We start from the raw sequence: 12,014 nt of genomic DNA, 5'->3' as shown, positions 1-12,014 counted from the left end.
ATTTTTTTTGTAGTTTTCTTCTATAAACAAAACTCGTGATAAAACAAGAAACTAAAATATTCAATTGCAAGATCTAAAGATATACCTTCAAGCACTCACCTCCCCGGCAACGGCGCCAGAAAAGAGTTTGATGTCTACTATGCAACCTTCTGTTTGTAGACTCGTGTTGGGCCTCCAAGCACAGAGTTTTGTAGGACAGTAGAAATTTTCCCTCAAGTGGATGACCTAAGGTTTAGCAATCCGTGGGAGGCGTAGGATGAAGATGGTCTCTCTCAAGCAACCCTGAACCAAATAACGAAGAGTCTCTTGTGTACCCAACACACCCAATACAATGGTAATTGTATAGGTGCACTAGTTTGGCGAAGAGATGGTGATACAAGTGTAATATGGATGATAGATATAGGTTTTTGAAATCTGAAAAATATAAAAACAGCAAGGTAACTAGTAAAAAATGTGAGCACAGATGGTATTGCAATGCTTGGAAACAAGGACTAGGATTCATACTTTCACTAGGGCAAAGTCTCTCAACAATGATAACATAATTGGATAATATAACAATCCCTCAATGTGCAACAAAGAATCACTCCAAAGTTTCTATCAGAGAACATAGGACTAAAACGTGCATCTACCCCTATGCATAAATTACCCCAATGTCACCTCAGAATCAACGAGTTGAGTGCCAAAACATATATCAAGTGAATCAATAGAACATCCCATTGTCACCACAGATATCCCATCGCAAGACATAGATCAAGTGTTCTCAAATCCAATACTCAATCCGACATAACGAAACCATGAAGAGCAAGACTCAATTCATCACAAGAAGGTAGAGGGGGAGAAACACCATAGGATCCAACTATAATAACAAAGCTCGCGACACATCAAAGTGTGTGCTCACTGATCTGCTCATGATTGTTCCGTGAGAAGACGATGCACTAAGGACCTAGTGAGGTGACATGCACGGGGCTGGCCCACGAGCCAGAGCTCGGTCGCTTAGATTTATTGATGTTACACGGACGGACCCGAGCACAAGCATCGTGCCGATAGCCCCCTCGCATGGGACATTCAGGAGGAGAGCTGCTAATGTACGAAGCCCGTGGGACAGGGCCTCCGAATGCGATGGGGTACCAAGCGCAGGGTTAATGGTCACAACAAGTCATAAAAGCACAGCTTATCTTGGATACATGAACAAAATGGTACAGCTGCAGGGACGAGCCCTAACAGCTTGAGGATAATGCAGCCCGAGGGGCGCCCTCAATTGAACAAAGCGAAAAATCACCTGACACCGGTGTTGTAGGAGCGTTGAGGAATTCGATGAAGCGTGCCATAGAGGTTCGCTCCTCACGAGCCGGGCGACTCCGGAGGCTTGAGAAGCTCGCGAGGCTTGGGGGGCTTGTGATGGCCCGGGACCTCCTGAGACATCACCGAGAAGAGTCGGGCCTCGTGAGATGCCATTGCTCGTTGCACGAGTTGTTGGTATGAGGCGCCAATGTTCAGCAAGCTGAAAGGCATGCGAACGTAGTTCTAGGGGTAGCCCCCACTCCGGTCGACGCATGACGACCAGAAGAGGTCCTGAGAAGCGGCCATGTTGAGGCCTGGGATGTTGACGCAAACACGCAACCCATCGCCCGCGCCTGGGGTTGCAACTGCACTTATGGGACGCGCGGTGATAACCCACAAATATAGGGGATCAATTGGAGCCTTTCTCAATAAATAAGAGTGTCGAACCCAACGAGGAGCTAAAGGTAGAATTTATATTTCCTTCGAGTTCTATCGACCACCAATACAACTCTACGCACGATTAAGGTTCGCTTTATCTAGAACAAGTATGAAACTATAAGCACTTTGTAGGTGTGGTAAGATAGGTTTGCAAGATAATAAAGAGCACATAAATAAAAACTTGGCGTTGTTTAGATAAATAAACAACTAAGTTAGTTTTATTAGAGAGCTTTTTGTCACAAGAAAGTTATTTGTCCCTAGGCAATCGGTAACTAGAACGGTAATCATTGTTGAAATTTTATATGAGGGAGAGGCATATGCTAACATACTTTCTCTACTTGGATCATATGCACTTATGGTTGGAACTCTAGCAAGCTTCCGCAACTACTAAAGATCATTAAGGTAAAACCCAACCATAGCATTAAAGTATCAAGTCCTCTTTACTCCCATACGCAAACAACCTACTTACTCGGGTCTGTGCTTTTGTCACTCACGTCACCCACCATAAGCGGAACATGAACATACTGCAAATCCTACAGCGGGGATCCCTCGGGCTTGTGCGACACAGAGAGCACCATAGGACTGCACCAATAATAATACATACAACTCAAACCAATCACGATCATCAATCAACACATAGGACTGTCGGCGTTTTGGGAATCAAGGTACCCAGACTTGCCTGCCTGCGCCCCATGGCGTGGCTCTCTCGATGGACTGGTATAGCCCATGTACGAGACCATCAAGACAAGACCCTTGCGAGGGGCCAAACCTTGCTAGGCGGACGATGCCAAGACCTCCTGAGGGAGCGGCTTCCCCAGGCTGCGTCTGAGGAGCGGAGATTCCTATGAAGGTACCCAACCCCATGAAGTTGCAGTGATGCAAGCCATGATGATCAAGGTCAGGTGGGCATCATCGGGCGCAGAGAAGACAGTTTCCTCTTTGGTGCTAAGGAGGCAAGCACATGTGTGGGTTCCTGAGGAATCAGGCAAAGGTTTCCATTCCAGTGCAACAAGACCAAGACCGCCAGGACGGCAGGATGGATGTCATCACCGAGCCCACCGCAGTGTCACAACCAGAAGCTTTGTAGGCAAAGACCACCTTTTTTCAGGATAAGATGTACTACTTGTCCCCTTTCAAATTTGCCACTATGGGATCCCTTCCCGCCTATGTTTTCGGGAAGAGGACCGAGGCCACTATAAATATAGGTTAGCCACCACCATAGAAGGGGATCCGAACCTCTTGACTCATTCCCTCATGAGAGCAGACCTCGCGAGGTTGTTCATCCCTTGTACTTGTTCATGCTCAGCCCCTCATGAGGCCAATCCACCACAAAGCAGGAGTAGGGTTTTACACCGCAAGGTGGCCTAAACCTGGGTAAACTGCCGAGTCCATCTTCTTCCTTGTTCATCGAGCTAAGTCGTGGGGCAACGAGTTGGTTAGATAGATAGGTTGAGTTCTTTGCACACGCCCCAGAGTTCGAACCTTTCTTTGGTCTGTGGAGCTCTGAATCTGACATTTGGCGCGCCAGGTAGGGGCATGTCGAAGCCTCTCTTCCACCGTTCGCTCTGCCGCCGTTGTGTCGCCCATATGGCCGACGCTCGCGGTGTTCGTGCCGAGCGCCCGGTCGCTTGTGTCGCCCAGACGGCACCCATGGGCAACAACGCTCCTCGCCGCTCTGCCTTCCCGGTGGCTAACGCTGCCACCGACTCTGCTGCCTGCGAATAGCAGGATTCGTCACTACCACCGTTCGTGCGGCATGACGACCGCACTGCAACTCCATCACCCACTTCGGCCCTCGTCTTCTCATGCTCATCGTGGGCCGGCGAATGCGCAGGCTGCGCTGCTCATGGCACATGAGCTTCTGCGCTATCGTCCGGCCAACGACCTCTATGACGACTGGCTCACCCGCATCACTGAGCTAGTCAACACCGCCGGTGAGGCTCCTGCGCCGTCTTGTTCGCCTCGTCCTCCGCCGTCCCTGGTGGGCGACATGGCTCACGGCGCGCCTCCCCCTCCTCCTCTGCATGACATGGACCCCGAGCCCAGAAGTGAGGCACCCCAGCATGACCCGCCGCGTAGAGCGCGACGCGTGATGAAGAAAGCTTCCAGGTGGTGCAGCGGCCCCAAGGAGAGGCGCGCGCGCTTCTAGCCCCGCCGCATCAAGACCGCGCGCCACCAGAGGCGGTGGTGTGTGGGCGCCAATACCAGGCTCCTCCCATGTGACCGGTCCCTGTGAGTGCGGCAGGTACCATGCTTTCACCCCGGAGCTGCGCCGCGTCATCTGGCTCGGCAAGTTCAAGCCGGATCTGCTTCCACGTTACAACGACACCCCTGACCCCACGGAGTTCCTCCAGCTGTATGAGTTGAGCATCGAGGTGGAGAACGGCAACGACAAGGTCATGGCGAACTGGTTCCCCATGGCCCTCAAGGACGGCGCGTGCTCTTGGCTCCTGAACCTTCCGGTGGGGTCGATCTCCTCTAGGGACAAGTTCCATGAGCTCTTCATCGCCAACTTCTAAGGAACTCGAGACCGTGCTCCTGCAGCACGCGACCTGCAGTGCATAAAGCAGCAGCCAGGCAAAACCTTGCACAAGTACATACAACGCTTCACGAATGTTCGCCTCAAGATCCTGAAGGTGTCGGACGAGGCCATCACTTCGGCATTCTCTAAGGGCGTCCGGGATGTCAAGATGAAGGAGGAGCTCGCCATACACAAGCACTTGTGATCGGCTCTGGAGATGTTCAACATGGCCGCCAAATGCGCGAGGGCGGAGGAAGGTCGCCTCTCCCTCCTGGAGCTTCCGGAGGTCGATCATGAAGACAAGAAGGCCAAAGCTAAGGAGGTAAAGCGCAAGGGCCCCTCCGTGCTTGCGGTTGAACCCGAGATGAAGCGTGGCTGCGACCACGGCGAATCCTCTAGGGGCAGTCGCCCATTCTGCGTCTTCCACAATGTCCACACCCACAACACCAACGATCGCCAACAGCTCAAGGCTATTTGCGACAGGCGCATTGGCCGCCATCCCAAGCGCAACGACCGTGGCTACGGTAGCGGAGGAGCCGCGGTGGAGGCCGCTGGGACAACCGCGACCCCCGCCAGGACTGGCGCGATCAGCCTCGTGAGGACCGCTGGCAGGGCCAGCCTCGTGACGGCCCCTGGTGTGACTAGCCTCATGAGAACCATCCTCAGGGCAACACCGGTCTACCTCCATTGTCGCCGCCTCCAAGGAGAAACAACGACAACCGCCTAGATGATGGGGCTAGGGCTTCCAAGAGCCACACACGATTGCCTGCATCCTAGGTGGTGCTTAGGCCCCCGCCTCTCATCGCATCTTTAAGCAGTTCGCTCACGAGGTGAATGCGGCCCTCCCCAAGCTTGAGGTGTCGCGCCTCCTCAGGTGGTCCAAGCACGCCATCACCTTTGACTTCATGGACCAGCTCAAGTGCTCAGCCACCGCTGGCGCGCTCCCGAGGCTCTGCACGCCCACTATCGACAGCGTCCTCATCAGCAGAACCCTCATCGATGGTGGCACGGGGCTCAACGTTATTTCCGTCGAGACATTCGAGACGCTCCAAGTGCCCTATGACCAGCTTCTGCCCACCAAGCCTTTCTCAGGGGTGACCGATGGCTCCACCGCCCCCATAGGGCAGATCCGCCTTCCTGTATCCTTTGGCAAGCGCGAAAACTACCACACCGAGCTCATCGACTTGGATGTCGCCCACATTCGCCTCTCGTACAAGCCATCCGGCCCTCGCCAAGTTCATGGCAGCAACTCACCACGGCTACAACGTCCTCAAGATGCCAGGAAGTGGCGGTGTCATCACAGTCGTCTGCGATGAAAAGCATGTGGTGTGCTCCCTCGAGTGCGCCTACCAAGCCGCGGCGGTCGAGAACTCAGATGGCGAGGGTGCCACCCTGCCTCCTGAGGCCATCCCTAAGAAGAAGAAGTAGCTCCTCCCAAAGTCCCATCAGGACGCTGGGGCGCCGGACGGTCATGCCTCAGGCCCCGCGCCCGCTGCTGGGGTGCCCTTCCCTCTCGCATAGGAAGGCGCGCCCTGCGCCCCTCCCAGGATGGGCTCGGGGGCTCTCATCTGGAGGGCCTCCGACCTAATCAGCGTCACGATTGAGGCGTTCGGGCACCACGTGGGGCGTGCTTTGATGCGCGCCTCCATGAGCTAGTGATAACCCACAAGTATAGGGGACCGTAACAATTTTCGAGGGTAGAGTATTCAACCCAAATTTATAGATTCGACACAAGGGGAGCCAAAGAATATTTGAAGGTATTAGCAGCTGAGCTGCCAATTCAACCACACATGGAGATTACTTATCTGCAGTAAAGTGATTAGTAGCACAGTAGTATGATAGTTTTGATGATAGCAGCAGTAGTAACAGTAACAGTAACAGTGATAGCAGTGATATTGTAGCAAGTGTGACAGTAGCAGCAGTAGTAGTAACTTAGCAGAAACAGTATAAGATATATTCGTAGGCATTGGATCGGTGAATTGTTGGATGATATTCATCATGTGACAGTTATAACCTAGGACATTATGTCACTAGCTCCAGTTCATCAATATAATGTAGGCATGTATTCCGTAAATAGTCATACGTGCTTTATTAAAAGAACTTGCATGCCATATTTTGTCCTACCCTCCCGTGGCAGCGGGGTCCTTATTGGAAACTAAGGGATATTAAGGCCTCGTTTTACTAGAGAATCGGAACAAAGCATTAACACATAGTGAATACATGAACTCCTCAAACTACAGTCATCATTGCGAGTGGGCCCGGTTGTTGTCACTCCGGGGTTGTCGGATCATAACCGTAGTAGGTGACTATAACTTTCAAGATCAGATCTAAAACATGGATATAATGATGAATTCATAAACGGTTCAGATCTGAGTTCATGGCACCCGGGCCCAAAGTGACAAGCATTAAGTATAGAAAAGTCATAGCAACATCAATCTAAGAACATAGTTGATACTAGGGATCAAGACCCAAACAAAACTAACTCAATTACATGATGAATCTCATCCAACTCCTTACCAACCACCGAGCCTACAAAGGAATTACTCACTCCCGGTGGGGAGCATCATGGAATTGGCGATGGAGATGGGTTGGTGATGACGAAGAACGAAGATACCCCTCTCCGGTGCCCCAAATGGACTCCAGATCTGCCCTCCCGAGGAAGAACAGGGCTTGGCGGCGGCTCCGTCTCGTGGATCGTGATAATTCTTTCTCCCTGATTTTTTTCTAGAAATATGTGATTTTATAGTATCAGGGGGTCGTCTGCGGGGCCACCAGGAGAGGGGGCGCGCCCTGGTGGGTTGTGCCCACCCAGGTGCCCCTCTCCAGCAGGTCTTGGCTCTAGAAATTCTTATTATTGATATAAAAAATCCTCACAAAGTTTTGTTCCATTTCGAGAACTTTTATTTCTGCACAAAAACAACACCATGGTAGTTCTACTGAAAACAACATCAGTCCGGGGTTAGTTTCATTCAAATCATGCAAATTAGAGTCCAAAACAAGAGGAAAAGCGTGAGAAAAAGTAGATACATTGGAGACATATCAACTCCCCCAAGCTTAAACCTTTGCTTGTCCTCAAGCAATTCAGTTGATAAACTGAAAGTGAGAAAGAAAAATTTTTACGAAATCTTTTGCTCTTGTTTGCATAAATAAGCTTAAACAACACCCAGGTTTTCAGCCAAAATTATAACTAACCATGTCAACAATAACATTGAAATATTATAATGACTCATATCAATGACATAATCAGCTAGCGAGCAATAATAAAATATCTTGTCGGGGGTTGGGTGCGACATATGCCAACGGATGGCTTATCATGGTGGGAGCGAGTAGAACGTCGCCGGTGCCTGGAAGCGGGATAAGGCATAGACATGAACACCGGCGTACTTTACCCAGGTTCGGGGCTCTCCTAGGAGATAACACCCCTAGTCCTGCTCTGCGGTGTCTCCGCATGATCACTAAGGCACAAGTGATACAATGGTGCTCCTTGAGCTGTGTGCAAGAGGTAGAAGGAGGCAGGGCTAGCTCTCTTCTTCCTCTGGAGTAGTAGCTAGTTCTAACGGGGTGTGAATCGTTTGCATGGGTGCCCTGAGGGGGTTTATATAGGCCTACCCCCTAGGGGTACAATGGTAATCTGGTCGGGTGCTGGACCCGGCTGTTAGTGTCTCTGGTCGCCGGCTTCTCCGCCGGCCGCTCGGGCCTGCTACCTGGTGGGCCCTGCCGACTGGTCTGGTACGGAGCCGACAGGCCGCCCTCGCCACCGGCGGGTCTGGTGGGTGGCTGATTACTGTGGCCGTGCTGCTAATGACGCAGGCTTGGTCAGCAGAGTGTGGCTACAGTCCCGCCGCCTGGTGGGAGATCATTGTAGCCACGCGATGTCTTATCTGGTTGATGGTGCACGGGCCCCGAGGGAGCAACTGGCCGCCTGATGGAGGCCGTCCTCCCTCAGGTCCGGCTGGTTTGGCTTCTGCCATCCTTCGGGCTCTTGCTGCCTGGTAGGGCCCGCCGCCTGCAGGCCGTACCAACAGGTCATCATGGGGAACAGGACTCCGCCTGTCAGGAGTGACGTCGAGGGGGGAGTGGCAACAATGCCGCACGGTGCGGAGATCTCCGCCTGTACGAGGCACTGTAGCCATGCCAAGCCCAGGATTCGGGGGTGAGGGGCTATACTATAGCCTCGCCCCGTCTTGTCCTCTTGATGAGGGCACAGACCCTGAAGGCGCTGGGTGGCCGCCTGCTAGACGTCGGCCTCTCCGGAGGCCGTCTGCTAGGAGCCAGCCAGTCTTGGTGCCGTCTGCTGGTGCTTGGCCGTCTTTGGGCAGCCGGTCGTTAAGCCATCTGGCCACCGGAAGGCGGCGCTTCAGTATGAGCTTTTGTGGGGCGAAGCCGGCCCAAAGTCTTGAAAGGCTCGGGGGCTCGGGTGAGGCTACCCGTGGCCCATTACTCCGATAGTAGTCCCTGAAGCTGGTGAGGCATTGCGGCCAAAGGGTCATGGAGTCTCAGCTGCTTCCCCTCTCACCGAGCTCTGAGAGAATGCTTGATCCGCCTTGTGACGCGCCGACTGCTGGAGTTGGTTTGACAAGGCGGGATCATCTGCCAATTTCAAACATCAAGGCGGGAAACAGGTGGCGTGCCTGCTAAGCTTCCCAGGCCCGCCACCCGTCACGAGCACGCCACGCGGCGCATGTCAGCCCGGCCAGCCTACCACCCCACGCTCTTGATGGGACGTGACAGTGGGCCGGGCCCGCCACTACCGAGCCTCGGCACGCGGGCGGATCCGCTACGGCCGGGGCGGGTGGTTGCGATCCCCGTGGGCGTTAAGGTGCAGTAACTCCATGCAGTAATCGAGGGGTCGTGGGTTCGTGGGCGCAGTTAATCCCACGATCCCACGCCCCGCCCCCTCGGCTTCGCAGCCCGAGGGCTATAAGTAGGGGGAGGCAGGGGAGCAGCGCAGCACGCGCGCCCTCCTCCCCACACTCTCTTCCTCCCCTCTCTCTCTTTGCCGCCGCTATTGCTTAGTGCTCGCCGTGGTGCTGCCGCAGTTCGCTACCGTTGTGCTTCTCCTCCCCACGCAGCTCCGCTCGAGGCCATGGCGCACGAGAAGGGCGGCGACTGGGATGGCTCGACGGTGATCGAGGATCACCTCACCTTCCTCCGAAACACGCGCCGGATGCCCAACGCAACATTCGTCAAGGTGCGGGTGCCGCCGTCGGAGGAGATCTCGCCGGCGCCGCAGGGGGACGAGCGGGTCGTCTTCCGCTCGCACTTCCTCTGTGGCTTCGGCCTCCCGACGAGCGGCTTTCTCCACTCGTTCATGGACTTCAACCACCTCCAGCCACATCACATGACACCCAACACCGTGACGCTGCTCTCCGCCTTCGTCATGGTGTGCTAGTGCTACCTCGGCACCCTCCCCACCATCAAGCTGTGGGGAGCTTTCTTCTACGGCAAGATGGGCACCTCCGCCAAGGAGACGGCGGCCGAGTGTGGCGGCTTCGTCGTCGTGCGCCGGCCGATGAAGAGGAACGCCTTCCCGGTCATCAAGCTGTCACAGTCGGTGAAACTGTGGCAGCAATCTTATTTCTACATCGAGAACGTTGACCCGGCAGTCGACTTCATCAACCTGCCGGCCTACGAGGCCAGCCCACTTGTCGGGCTTCGTCCCACCTGGGGCTACAAGCTCCGGGTGCCGCCATCGGCCAGCTCCGGGTGCTCCAGGAGTCAGAGGGTCTTGTGGCATCCGACCTGCTCATCGCCTTCGTCGAACGCCAGGTTCTCCTGCTTCAGGGCCGCCCTCATCTGATCTGTCGGATGAGCGGGCATCGCGACCCGAGTAGGATGTGCACAAAGGAGATGCCGACTGCCGAGGTGGCAAGGATGGTGAACGAGATCTCCGACCTCAAGGTGTCGGAGGGAGTTTGGCGGTTCGGGAAGCGGCCGTACTCCCACGACAACCCGCCGCCTGCTGTAAGTCTCTTGATTTCTTCTTTTTGGCTTTGGCCTTAGTCTTGTTCCTGGTACAGAACAATTCCTTCTTCGGAGCACAGATTTATATGTCTACGGCGACGGCCGCCATCGTGGGGCCGGGTGGTGACTACCAGCCGGACCGGGAGGTGAGTGACGAGGACGACCCCGACTTGGGGGCGGCTGCTTTGGAGGATGATGCAGCAGGCGGTGGCGATGGAGCAGGTGGCTCCGAAGAGGGCGACAACATGGAGACCTGGCCCGATGATGATGACAACAAAGACGAGTCGCGCTCCTCCCGGAGCACCGCTAACACCAGCGCAGTCCCCTCTGCCGGGCCGTCCGCTCAAGGCGGCAAGCGTAAGCGGAAGCAGGGCGCCGCCTTGTTCGGCAACGCGCCGAAGAAGCCCAAGAACCCGGACGCGGCGACGAGGCAGAAAGAGGCCGCGGCGAAGGTGGCCACGTTCCAGAGGCAACCGAAGGTCCTGCCCATGGTGTCAGCGTAAGTATTCCTCTTACGCTTCCACTTTTTTGCCAATCTGACCTAAAAAACTTCTTTATCTTGCTTTCTTATCTTAGGGCCCCGCTCACCCTCGAGAAGTCGGCCGTCGCCTCGGTCATCAGGTCGGTGGAGACCTCCACCACCACCCGGCGAATCGACCCGGCCATCGACCTCCGGGAGGCGCAGGAGAGAAACACGCGGGAGGTGCGCGAGGAACAGGAAGCCGACCGCCTGGCGAAGGCGGAGGCTGACAAGGCGGCAACGTCTGCAGCGATGAAGCTGGCGCAGGCGGAGATTGACGCCACATCGAAGGAGTGGCTTGCAGAGGCCGCGCGCCGCCAGGAGCCGCTGCTCGTGACTCCCCTAAACACCGCGCCGCCTCCACCAGAGTTTGTGGCCACAACTTGGGGAGCCGGCGACGAGCAGCCGGTCATGGACAGGGAGGGTGGCGACGTGGCCATGCCGGACATCATCGTGCCACCTCCACCGCTGACCGGCGGAGCACAAGACGGGCAGCCGACCGCCCCACCGGTGCCACCAGCCAGGAACGATGTGGTGACGGACCTAACTCCCAAGGTCTGCACACCCGTGCACCGCCGTCTTCCGAAGGCGGCCTCGGCACCGCGACCGTTGGAGGCCGGTGCCGCGAGTTCGTCGGTCCCCGACACCGAGGCGACCAGCACCGCGCCCACCAGTTGGGTACGCGGAGGCAGGACGGGAGCCTTGAACCAGGCGGCCCTCGACGTCCAGGCCAAGCTCCGGATTGAAGCCGAAGCCCTCAAGCGATGCAACGAGGCATTCCTGGATTCACGGGCAGCCATCCGAGTAAGTTTCTTATTTCTCTTTCATTTTTGGTCTTCTTGCTTCCTTCGTGGGGGCGTGCCAGCGCACCCACTGGGTGTAGTCCCCAAGTTTTAGGCCGGCTGCTGAGTAGGTGGTCCGGAACTTTAACTTGCAATTGTCGAAAGCTAACTTCACATGTCATCCCTCCTACAGGATTATCACAACCTTCGCGCGGCCACCTTCAACTCTAGGGTCCGGGAGCTGGAGAAGCAGACCTCCTACTTATCCGAGAGCCGGAGTAAGTTTTGAATTCCTTCCTTCACGGGGGCATGCTGGCGCACCCGCGGGCTATAGTCCCCGAGATTCGGGCCAACTGCTGAGCAGTCGGGCCGGATCTTTCCAGTGACTTTATTTCTGTTGATAACTTTTTCTTCTACGGGGGCGCGATAGCGCACCCGTGGCCTGTAGTCCCTGAGATTCGGGCCGACTGCTGACCAGTCAGGCCGGATCTCCCTGGCAACTGCGTCC

The sequence above is a fragment of the Triticum dicoccoides genome, chromosome 6B, assembly GCF_002162155.2.
Source record: "Triticum dicoccoides isolate Atlit2015 ecotype Zavitan chromosome 6B, WEW_v2.0, whole genome shotgun sequence".
NCBI lineage: Eukaryota > Viridiplantae > Streptophyta > Magnoliopsida > Poales > Poaceae > Triticum > Triticum dicoccoides.
Note: the sequence above shows the minus strand (reverse complement) of the source record.